At 39.1% G+C, this 11888-nt stretch overlaps 2 long non-coding RNA genes across 2 annotated transcripts; both read right to left on the reverse strand.

Annotated features, from left to right (window-relative positions):
• Positions 1-1608: 1608 nt before the first annotated feature.
• LOC119023831 lies at positions 1609-6920 on the reverse strand. The gene is made up of 4 exons (XR_005076347.1): positions 5945-6920; positions 4978-5127; positions 4215-4538; positions 1609-3837 (listed from the first exon to the last, which is right to left on the reverse strand). It is a non-coding gene; the product is annotated as an uncharacterized LOC119023831 (long non-coding RNA).
• A 661-nt stretch (positions 6921-7581) lies between these two features.
• LOC119023791 lies at positions 7582-10186 on the reverse strand. Its single transcript, XR_005076340.1, has 3 exons — positions 10069-10186; positions 8936-9832; positions 7582-8413 (listed from the first exon to the last, which is right to left on the reverse strand). It is a non-coding gene; the product is annotated as an uncharacterized LOC119023791 (long non-coding RNA).
• Positions 10187-11888: the final 1702 nt, after the last annotated feature.

Genomic DNA, 11888 nt, shown 5'->3' on the forward strand with positions numbered 1-11888 from the left:
ACCATTATTACTTTCATTACAAAGGTAATCTTCCAGTTGAGTTAACTTGCATTCTCACGGCAGCAGGTGAACTTAAATTTCCAAGTTAACCAGCATAAAATGTGTTGAAGAGTTTATTCCCATTATTTCCTGTGTCCTTTATATTTTCTGTTCCCTCACTGACTTATGAGGACATGTATAACAAAAGTAAGTATGTATAATAGTAATCATGCAAAGAAAAGAATAACTGAAAAGCAGACTGAATTCTTTCAATTCACAAACTGATAAAAATGTTTAATTCAAAACCTTCATGGATGTGCAACACTGTGTTTTCAAGGTAATGTATGTATATATGTATTAATATATTTATGCACACACACACACACACACACACACACACACACACACACACACACACACACACACACACACACACACACTAATGAAATAATCAACAGGTTAAAGGACAACACAATTGATACGGTTTTACTTTGTTTGTATTTTTACCTAATTAATTTTGTAAATATTCAAATACTGAATTTCAATTGCTTCTACATTGCGCATTCTTAGGTTAACACCAAAGAATGTCCTGGTCAAAATAGACAGAGGGGAAAATAATAATATAAACAATAATTCCCAAAATAATGTACACAGTGACAGTTAAAATGAGGGACTCTATTGTTTCTGGAAGTAAACTTGTTCCAAAAAGAAACAGTGCTCCAGTGATAAGTGACTAAAATCATTGTTTAGCAAAATTTTAAATGTTTGCCAATCTATGTATGGATCATCCCCAAACAGTGTGTCACCGGTTCTGTTCATTATTTTTATGGACAGAATTTCTAGGCACAGTCAGGGGCCGGAGGGGGTCCCGTTCGGGAGCCATTGGATTTCATCTCTGCTTTTTGCGGACGATGTTGTCTTGTTGGCTCCGTCGAGCCAGGACCTCCAGCATGTTCTGGTTTGCAGCCGAGTGCAAAGCAGCTGGGATGAGAATCAGCACCTCCAAGTCTGAGGCCATGGTTCTCAACCGGAAAAAGGTGTTCTTGCCTCTTGTAGAGGAGTTCAAGTATCTTGGGGTCGTGTTCACGAGTGAGGGAAGGATGGAGCGTGAGATTGACAGGTGGATCGGTGCAGCAGCCGCAGTGATGCGGTTGTTGTATCGGTCTGTCGTGGTGAAGAGAGAGCTGAGCCGAAGGCGAAGCTCTCAATTGACCGGTCAATCTACGTTCCTACCCTCACCTATGGTCATGAACTTTGGGTCATGACCGAGAGAGTAAGATCCCGGATACAATCCCTTAGAGATAGGGTGAGGAGCTCTGTCACCCGGGAGGAGCTCGGAGTAGAGCTGCTGCTCCTCCACATTGAGAGGAGCCAGCTGAGATGGCTTGGGCATCTTAATCGGATGCCCCCTGGACGCCTTCCTCGGGAGGTGTTCCTGGCATGTCCCGCTGGGAGGAGACCTCGAGGAAGACCCAGGACACACTGGAGTGACTATGTCGCTCGGCTGGCCTGGGAACGCCTTGGGATGCTCCCGGAGGAGCTAGGGGAAGTGTCCGGGGTGAAGGAAGTCTGGGTGTCTCTGCTCAGGCAGCTGCCCCCGTGACCCGGCCGCGGACAAGTGGAAGAAAATGGATGGATGGATGGATGGATGGATATCTCAAAACTTATCTAAAGCCCACATGAGAATAACAAATTGCATATCAGTTAAGTTGTGTTCTTACTTTATAATATACCGTTTTTCTAGGACGAATTAGATGAGACCATCCACGTGTCATGTCATGTCATCAGACCATCCAAGAATGACAGGATACAGTGGTCGACCTCGAATCATGTACATGTTCCCAGAACTCTGCACAAGTGATGACCGCATTTCCCCAGTGGACAGAGCTGATGTACAGTTGTGTCAGAGTAACTGCACATTTCGACCAGCAGTGCCATGTGACACACACATCTACAACATCTGCAACATTCTGATGATGGGGTCAGAGCTGCATCTTCCAGCTGATGCTTATCAAGCATTGAATTTGTACCTGCATTTGAGGAATGAGATAAGATCCGCTCTCTAATTTGAGACGGAACAACATTTGTATCCATCTAAACTCAACACATGATCAGACAATTCTTTGTGCTGGAAATAGAGACTTAAATTTGTTTTACAAGTTATAATATTGTCGTAGATGTTTTACTTTGCCTTTACATCAACCATGAATGGGAAACGAACAAAATCACAACAAAGAAAAACAACAAGGCAGGACATGAAAGAGGAGTTACATTCTTATTCCACCATATTGTGCTCTTGACAGTTACTGTCTGTATGTTTACCATATGAGGCTCCAAAAAAACTATGTGTATTGAACAGGTATTATTTTGTTGAATGCTGAATTTCTTTCTTAATAACAATTGCATAAAACATGCACATGATAATGTGAAAATGATACATGCCTGAAAAAGGGATGTTCACCCATGATAGCAGGCCTCCCCGCGACCCTGCAGAGGATTAAGCGGCGTACATAGAATATGTACAGATGATGGATGGATGGATGGATGGATAGCAGGCCTTGATGACTTATCAAAATGATTTAACAAAGCAAAATTTAAAACTCAGTGTGCTGACAAAGCAAAAGTGTTAAAAATGAGAAAATAACAAAAATAAAGCTAAAAATGTAAAAACTGTTTCAGTTTTAAGAGTAATAAAGCAATGTCATCAGATTATGCATCTGATTTCATCTCCTCTCCTTGGAGTACACTTTTTCTTTGTTGTAATACATGAATGAACAAACACATTTTTAAAAAAAAAAATATAAATACATTTAAATCTGTAGAAACAGTTTGTTTCAGACAAATTCCATAACAGTGTAAATAGAAGAGGAACTGCGACTGCAACTTATCTATTAACCTAATCTTTTAAAAGTTACTTTGATTGTGTCTGTGTACAGAACAGTGGACCCTGTGCAGAAGCGTAAGAAGATCTCCAGTTTTCTTTGGTCGATGCTTCTCACATACCGCAGCAGGTGGTTAAGAGCTGTCTGCTCTTGTGAATTTAGGCTTTCAGTTGATGGCTTTATCATCTGGGCCACTTTCTTGTTAGTTGGCCGCTTAGATTCATAAAGCTCCATTATGCTTTCTTTGGTAATGAGTGTTGGCACAGCATTGTGAATACTGGAATGGAAACAGTCAGTTATGAACTTTAGCTCTTGAAGAAGAGCTTTGTGTGCCATTGTTAAAATGGTAGCCCGCATATTGTCTTATTGGCAGGCGGTGTGAGCCCAATCTTGAGAAGACGTCAAGTAAGTCCTCTTCAACAGTTTCATCAATGTTGCCCTGTAGTGCTTTTTCAAGTGATGCACGCTCATTCTCTGAAACAAATCTGGCAAATGACATCATCAAGAGTTCTTCATCCACTGAACCAAGTCCTTGACAACAGGCAACAACAAAAGCTGGTGATAGTCTGATTGGTATGATTTTGTAGTCCAGGTATCCTTTCAACCACACTCTTCCAAGAGCTTGCCATGCTTTCTCAGAATAGTCTGGTCGTAGTCTGGGTACTCGTTCATCTTCCCCCTCACACTGTTCCAAGAAATCTTCCCAGAATGCAGAGTATACCTCTCTTGACACACCATCAGTGTCCACAGCTTTCTCATTTGTACACTCCAAAATTAGATTAAGAAATTAGAAAATTAGAAATTAGATTAGATTTTAGATTAGCATTCAGTAGTTTTGGTTCCATGAAGATATTAAGGACATAAGGACAACTATGTTTACCCGTCTTACTTTCACAAGAAAGAGTTCTTTTTCAAATGGGTCTGGTGATGCTGGAAGACTGCTTGATTATACAGGTTCGTCATTCAGTGTGGAGTGCTACAAGATTTTTTAAAAAGGCAATTAGGCATGATTATTGATTGATTAATCAATTGGTGAACAGAAAATGAATCAACGACTTTGACAATCAATATATCAACTAGCATGCAGAAATGAATTATGCTGTGGTTCTGGATTTGCAGCTTTTCTGTTTTATATCACAATACATGGAATATCTTTCGGTTTTGTAATGTTTGGATGAAAAAGTAATCTAAAAACATCAGCTTGGTGTGAGAGAACTTGGGATGACAGTTTGTCACTGTTTTTGTAGATTTCATAGACAGAATAACGAATAGGGAAAACTCTTTAAAAGAATCAATAATGACAGTAATATTTGTTTGCAGCACTGTTAGAAATAACTCAGTTCTACACTATACCTGCATACTGTTGAAGTCATATGGATTCCAGGGAAGGGTGGAGTCTTGATTATTACCATCATCACCACAAACATGTCCAAAGTATACTTCAGAGTCCTCAAGAGATGCTTGGATGGCAAGGGCAAGTGGGGAGTCTGACTCGTCACTTAACAACAGGTCTGCATCTTGATTTGACACAGGCATTCAACGGTCATCTTCAGATCCATGCCTGCTTGTCGACTGCCTAATATGACTGCCAACATCATCAGAAGATGGTGGATGCAGGACCTCTGTGTTGCTCATCTCAGGAGTTGCTGGTCATGATTGACTGATTGGTTCTCCTCTCTGGTGATAATTAAATGAAAACACAAAAAACAAACTATATAATTATTACCTTATCTTTGTTTTTTGCATCATCTGATCAAAGCCATCATGTGCACTATCACATTCATGTGCTTTAAACACCTTGCACCTGAGCAGATTTTTTTGGTATATGCATGTTGAGTTAATGTGGTATTGAACTCAAAACCTTTTGCGGACTTCCATCATCTTAGCTCTAGTTAGAATTTGAGATGGAACTACATTTGTTGTTTGCAACACAATCATGGTCTCTTAAACCCCATCTCTGTGGCCTCATAGACTTCATGAGTTTGTGAGGTTTGAATTTTATCTTTGACATTATTTTTTTTTGTTTTTTTTTCAGTTTTGTATTTGATATTTTGATATTAAGTTCCATACTGTGTATCACAGACTGGGTCTATAAAAATGCAATACTGGGGCTTACGTTTTCATGGTTTTACTTCATTGAGCCACTGGGTGCTGGATATAAATCAGTGGAGCTCTCTGTATGATTCACTTGATGATCAGCTCCAGTCCTCCAGTGATATCGTCTCCTGGTTTTGTTCCTCAAGGATCCTCTCTGCATTGTCCTAGTCTATAAAAAAATCAGCAGATCAGCAAATCATGGGCTTATACAGCTATGATTGTCCAACTGTTCAAAACAAGTTTTTCTGAACTTATTTTGATTGAACATGCACATAAGTGGAGAGAGAAGTGGAGCAAATATGTTTAGAAAATTGTATTTACATCTCTTGACCTCTCGCAACTCAACTATCACCTCTGATTCAGCAGATAAATAGTCTTTTTTGTTAAGGCTTCATGTTCTTAATAATTCGACTTTGAGTAAAGACAGTAGATTTATCCTCAAAAATGACCTAGGACAGCAGCGAATGTACATTACACATATTGAATAAGACCACAGGTGAGAAATCTATGTGGACCTTATTAAATTGACTACTTTTTTGAAAACAAAATGTGTCAAATTCATACCTTTTTACAGCCTATATCATCTATTCATTGCATATGAGACAGGTGCGATATACAATGCTAATCATACCAACCATAAAGGAAGTGATTCATTCTAGTTGTTGAATTTCATGAGAAGAAAAACAGATAAACAACAGCATCACAAGGCAGCTGAAACTACCTAGGTCTCCAAACTGTGAAAGAGGCTGATGTGTGCGTTTACGCTCGGTGCTGAGGTAGCTTTATGAACATGATCGGGCAGGATCAGATGATAGTTAATGTTCTGTGCTCTACTACATACAGGGCAGCTGTTACATACTGTTTCCAGGTTTATACAGACTTTATACAGACCCTCCTTCCCCAAATTTCACCCTTAATATCAATTAATATAAATTCAGTATCTACAGTATGTATTGATAACAGAAATATGGCAGAAGATAAATTACCTTCATTGGCCTCTCATCTGTGGGCTTGAAGTCCGATGATGCATCAGAGAGAAGTATTATGTCTTTAGCCTTGGAGGTTGTGTAGATGCGCAACATTCGTAGCTTAGTCTGCTCATACAGCTGGCTCACTGTGACTTCATCGAATACTTCATTGTGACTGTAATAACGAATATCAAACTCTAAGTCTTCCACTGGCCCTTTGGATGAATATCCATTTGGAAAAAACGCCCGTCTCCACCAGTTCACCCATAGTTACTGATTTCTGGACTGACAGGTGCTGTCCATTTGTTGTTTTGATCTGGTGATAAGTGCTCTTATCAAAGTGGAGCCATCTCATTTCAACCCGCCGGGTGGTTTTGACTGCATGCCAACAATACTGGAGCCTTCTGTGTCTCTGTTGGCAGGAGTTTTCTGTTGTTCCCCGAGCCTGTCTCTTACTCTCTGCTCCTCTGGACTTCTCAGTTATCACAGTTCTTTGACGACAGAATGCTCTGAGTGCAAGTCGGGCCCCATATCTGACGATATACTGTCCTAACTCCTCATCTGTCATAACACCTATGACGTTGATGTTGATCTGTAACAAGCAAGGCAAATGTCTAAAACTTTGAAAAATTATATTAACATAGCAGGTAAGGAAGCTAGAAACATTATACATATATTGATTACTTTACATGGCTATAGTTAACATTTATCTTTACCTTATCATCTTTCAGTTGGTTGATGACACTATCTGGTATATTTCGCGTTTTCAGGAAAGAGAATAAGTTCACTTCCGCAGCCATTCTTTGAGGTTAATGATCTTAATGAGCCTAGAGGCATACGCACAGGAAGCACAACTGCCTGTGTTAAACCTAAGGTTTCTCGTGCTCACGAGAAAACTTTCTCGTGCTCACGAGATACCTTTCACGTGAGCACGAGAAACGTTTTATTTTTATTTTACCCCATGTCCCTTTAGGGGCTCCATACAGTAGTGCTAATTAGGGCAATCTGTAGCTTTGGAGGAGAAATTCTAAATAAGAATTAAAAAATAAATATTTATGATATATAATATAACATATTATATTTATATACATTATAATATATATTTAATATTTACATTTTTTTCCATCAGTTAATGAACAAGCTGTTCTCAGAGGAAAATAAGGTTCTAGACCACTGTTTAAAGCTGGAACGATGGCAGGGTCCACCACATATAAACAGAGTAAAACAGTATGAAATGATGTTGTCCTTTAAGGTCAGTTTGTTAATTCAGTTAATTTCGGCAGAAGAAAAATCAGACCCCCCCTTCTGATTAAAATTTCCTCCCCAACACTACATAGTGCACCTTTACTGACCATATTCGCCAAAAGGTCCCTACAAACAAGTTTTTGAATAAAATGAAATTTATCAAAGAAAACATGCACTGTATATTTCGTCTTCGTCAGCCATATAAATTAATCTTGACATATAGGTGTGTGTGGTCATGTGTTCACTGTCTTAGGTTTCACAGTCAAGGAAAAAGAAGAGAACAAAAGGAAAGATAAAACTTTCCAACTAATTTCTGATTTTTTACCAAAAATACTTACCTATTTGAATTCTAATCTTGTATACTCATAAAATAAAATTCAGATACATTATGATTAAGTGAATGCGATATCAGAGTGTGAGCAGAGATAGAAGGAGTGAGTGAAAGAGAGACAAAGAAAAGCAAAGACTAGAGAGAGATATGTATTATATTATAACTGAATTGAAACTAACTAAAAATAATTTGCTTTTTTGCATCACAGTCTGTCCTGAGTGAATCCTTGTTAAGTCCTTTTCCACGACTTTACAATAAGGACAGCAGAGAACATACATGATGCTTTATATCTCTGCTGTAGTTTATGTGGTCAGCTAGGGATACAAATACTTGAGTCTTGAAAGCTTGACATGTTGTGAAATCAAATAGAATCAGTATCTGAAATACAACTACAGGAAAAAAAATGTATGTAAGTATACAAATGTATGACATTTCTATGATTAAGATACACTCAAGTGACAGGAGCTTTGCAGAGATGGGTGTGTATTCCATTTATGTACCACATGCAGTTAGAAATATTAATGCACCAGGATGGTGTCGATAATGACCCAGACATTGAGTTGAACCGGTCACATGCAGCAGGGCATTAGCCTGGCATGATGTTGTGGGTGGGCCTATTGGGCCTGGGCCAACTAACTTGTAAATCAAATCAAATCAAATCAAATCAAATCAACTTTATTTATAGAGCACTTTTCATACACGCATGTGCAGCATGCTTTACACAAGAAAAACAAAAGCATAATAAAGAATAAAGAAAGCCCCTCGCTCCCACCCTCCATACCACATACCCACACACACATCCACACACACACACAGACATGGCAAGGCACTGAGGATTGCCCAGGCCCATCCAACCCTGGCAGACAACAGCAGCAGCAGCACAGTCACACCTCCCAGTGTGGAGGGCCACCCTGGGGAAACACTGGAGTTAAACCTTAAAAACTAAAAACATAAGATAGGATAAAAACCCTGACAAAAGATAAGTAAATGGAGTGAACAGTTCAAAGGATAAAAATATAAAAGATATTAAATAAACTAAAATAGTACCGAAGATAAATAAAACAGAGAAAATGATTTAAGATTAAAATCATCTTAAAAAACAAGATAGAAGCAACAACATAAAATACCACATAAGAACAGAATAAGAGTTTAAAATATTAGTTAAAAGCCTGATTAAAAAGGTGTGTCTTTAACCTTCCCTTAAAAATATCAACAGTCTCTTCAGTCCTGAGGCTCTCCGGCAGGCTGTTCCACAAGTGGGGGCCATAGTGGCTAAATGCCGCCTCACCATGGGTTTTAGTTCTTGGTTTTGGTATGAATAAAAGGCCAGTGCCGGAGGACCTCAGGGTCCGTGAGGGTTGATATGGTAAAAGCAGGTCAGATAAGTAGGAGGGCGCAAGGCCGTTAAGACATTTAAAAATCAGTAAAAGAACCTTAAAATCGATCCTGAAGCGGATGGGGAGCCACTGCAGTGACTCTAAAACTGGTGTAATGTGCTCCCGCCCTCTGGTCCTCGTCAGCAGGCATGCGGTTGAGTCTTGTAATGTAACCCAGGTCCCATGTAGTTAAAAGAAAAGCTAGAATGGTTAATACAATGAGACTGGGCCTGGGCTCGTTGTAGGAAAATACAACTAAATTTTACTTTAATAATGAATCTTAGTTTAATAATGAATACTATTTTAATAAGGCTATTTTAATAATGACCCCCACAATTGTACTTTAAATATAAAACTCTCACTGGTATTTATTTACACAATTGACAACAAAAAAAAGTAAAATAGAAATATGTGTTATTAGGGAATAAAGAGACAAGTTATAGACAAAGTTCACAGCTCTTTCACAGGTTACTTCCCTTTTAGTTTCAAAATAAAAGCCTTTCACTTTGTACCCTTGTATAATAAAATTGAATACCTCAAATAAGAAAATAAAACACTTCTTTCACTTTTCAAAAATACCTTTTGTTGTACCAGTGGGCCCACACACATTCACACACAACACACCAGAAAATAAACCCAAACCCGTTGCAGGCCTGATGGATGAAGCTTGTGTGCGGTGGGGCCTAAAAACTGTAATGGCCGCTTCACTCAACTGAGCAAAAATAAAAGCACGTGCACTTTCAAACTGTTTTCAGTTAGTACTCACGAATCCAATGGTTTGCCATCGTTTCCCCTTTCTATCCCTACTAACAGTCTCATAAGGGCAATGGCAGTCACAGTTCCAGCACACACACGGGCAATGGCGCTCAGCAGCAGAGTCACGAAGAAGAATAAAAACAACAGGGCCGTCTGTCTGGACAGTCTCAATCTCTCTCCTTCTCCAACGTCCGTCTCCTTTAAGCATATTATCATACACTGAGCCACAATACAAAACACTATCTCTTTTTGAATTAGCATTAGCTCGCTTTAGCTTTCATTAACATCTTAGGACAGAACGTTGATATAAAAACACATTAGCACTGTCGGCTATCGCTAGCTAGCATGTCACTAACCACATTTACCCAATACAGTGTCATTAGACTATAACAGTTAGATATAGCACAAAATACAGGCATACACATTATATTCACCTCTTGCAGGTCACACAGAAGTTTATATCAGGACAACGGGTAGTCGACCTCCACGATAAAACTTAAATGCTCCCCACACACGATGCCTCCGTCTTAGCTCGCTGATCGAGTGTCTCTCTGTCTGTCGCATGCTCACGTACGCACCAAACTAACCTGCGCCACTAGTCCCGCCTCTCACCCCATGAATTTACCTTGATTGGCTCGTGAGTTAGATAACAACCAATAGAAACACAAGAATTAAATGATTGACACAAAACAGATAACATGTTAGATTACACTTGCATTTACACTGCTTATTCCTCTCACGTTCTCTGAATCACACATCTCTTCAACTTAATGAACTTGACCTTTTTAGAATATTTATCTTTAAATTGTAAATTGTCTTTTAATACACTGTACATATTATAGTTTTTTATCCAGCACATATTTTAACCATACATTTTAATATTATGAACTTTTTTAATATAACATTTTAGAATACTTTGAATTGGATTTTATGCACTGTATCCTAACTGATTTTAGACAGGGCTACAGTAATAATTGGAGATTTAGAATACGCTTTTTGGGAAGACCAGAGAGCAGGGCATTACAATAATCTAAGCAACAGGAAATAAAAGCGTGCATTAGCACCTCCGTACTGGCCTGGGAGAGAAACGGGCGGACTCTGGCTATGTTCTTAAGATGATAAAAACCTATTCTCATCATATTTCTGATATGTGGAATAAAATTCAGCTCAGAATCAAAAATCACGCCCAGATTTTTTACCGATTGTGTTGGTTTAAGATCTTGCAGTTTTGGTAAAAGTTTCTCTCTCTGGCCTTCAGGACCTGTAATTAAGACTTCAATTTTGTCCTGGTTGAGCTGTAGGAAATTCACTGCCATCCATGACTTGATGTCTATAATGTAGTTAAAAAGGGCATCAACTTGCCCTGTGTCCTCAGGAGACACGGCAATATACAGTTGTGTATCATCAGCATAACTATGGAAGCGGATGTTGTGTCTCCTGATGACATCCCCCAGAGGAAGCATGTAAAATTTAAAAAGAAGTGGACCTAAAATTGACCCTTGGGGAACCCCACATCTAATTTCATGGGTTCCTGAGGAACATGTATCCATACTTAGGTAAAAACATCGGTCTGGGAGGTAGGAACAAAACCAGTTGAGGATAGTACCAGAGAGGCCGACCAGATGGCTGAGTGGTGGTGGTCTACTGTATCAAAAGCGGCGCTTAGATCCATTAGAACCAGCACTGTGAGCTTTTTGTCATCTAAATTCCATCTGATGTCATTTAAAATCTTTAAAAGTGGTGTCTTGGTGCTGTGGTTTCTCCTAAAACCAGACTGATGTTTCTCTAAGATGTTGTTTCTGCTTAAAAAAATAATTAACTTAAAAACGGTAAGTTGGATACGGGTCAGTAGTTATTAAAAACACTGAGGTCTAAGTTGCTCTTCTTAAGAAGGGGCTTCACCACCGCCGTTTTGAAGGCAGTGGGAAAGACACCCATCTGAAGAGAGCAGTTCATGGTGTTTAAAAACTGTTCCTGATGTGGGAATTGGCTCTAAAAGGCAGATTGTTGGGTTTACTTGGGAGAATATTCTACCAAGTGTCCTTGCATCAACCAGGGCAAAACTCTCCAGTGTTTCCTCAGGCAAGGACAACAATTCAGGTGTGTTAATAGATAAAAATTGATGGGATAAGAGGCAGGATCTGATGTCCTTGATTTTGGTTCTGAAGTGGTCTGCAAAGTTCTCCTAAAGATCATCTGTGGGTGTCTTAAAATCTTTATTAGAGTAAAGGTAGGGAAGAGGAACCGGGGGTTG

The sequence above is a fragment of the Acanthopagrus latus genome, chromosome 1, assembly GCF_904848185.1.
Source record: "Acanthopagrus latus isolate v.2019 chromosome 1, fAcaLat1.1, whole genome shotgun sequence".
Lineage (NCBI taxonomy): Eukaryota > Metazoa > Chordata > Actinopteri > Spariformes > Sparidae > Acanthopagrus > Acanthopagrus latus.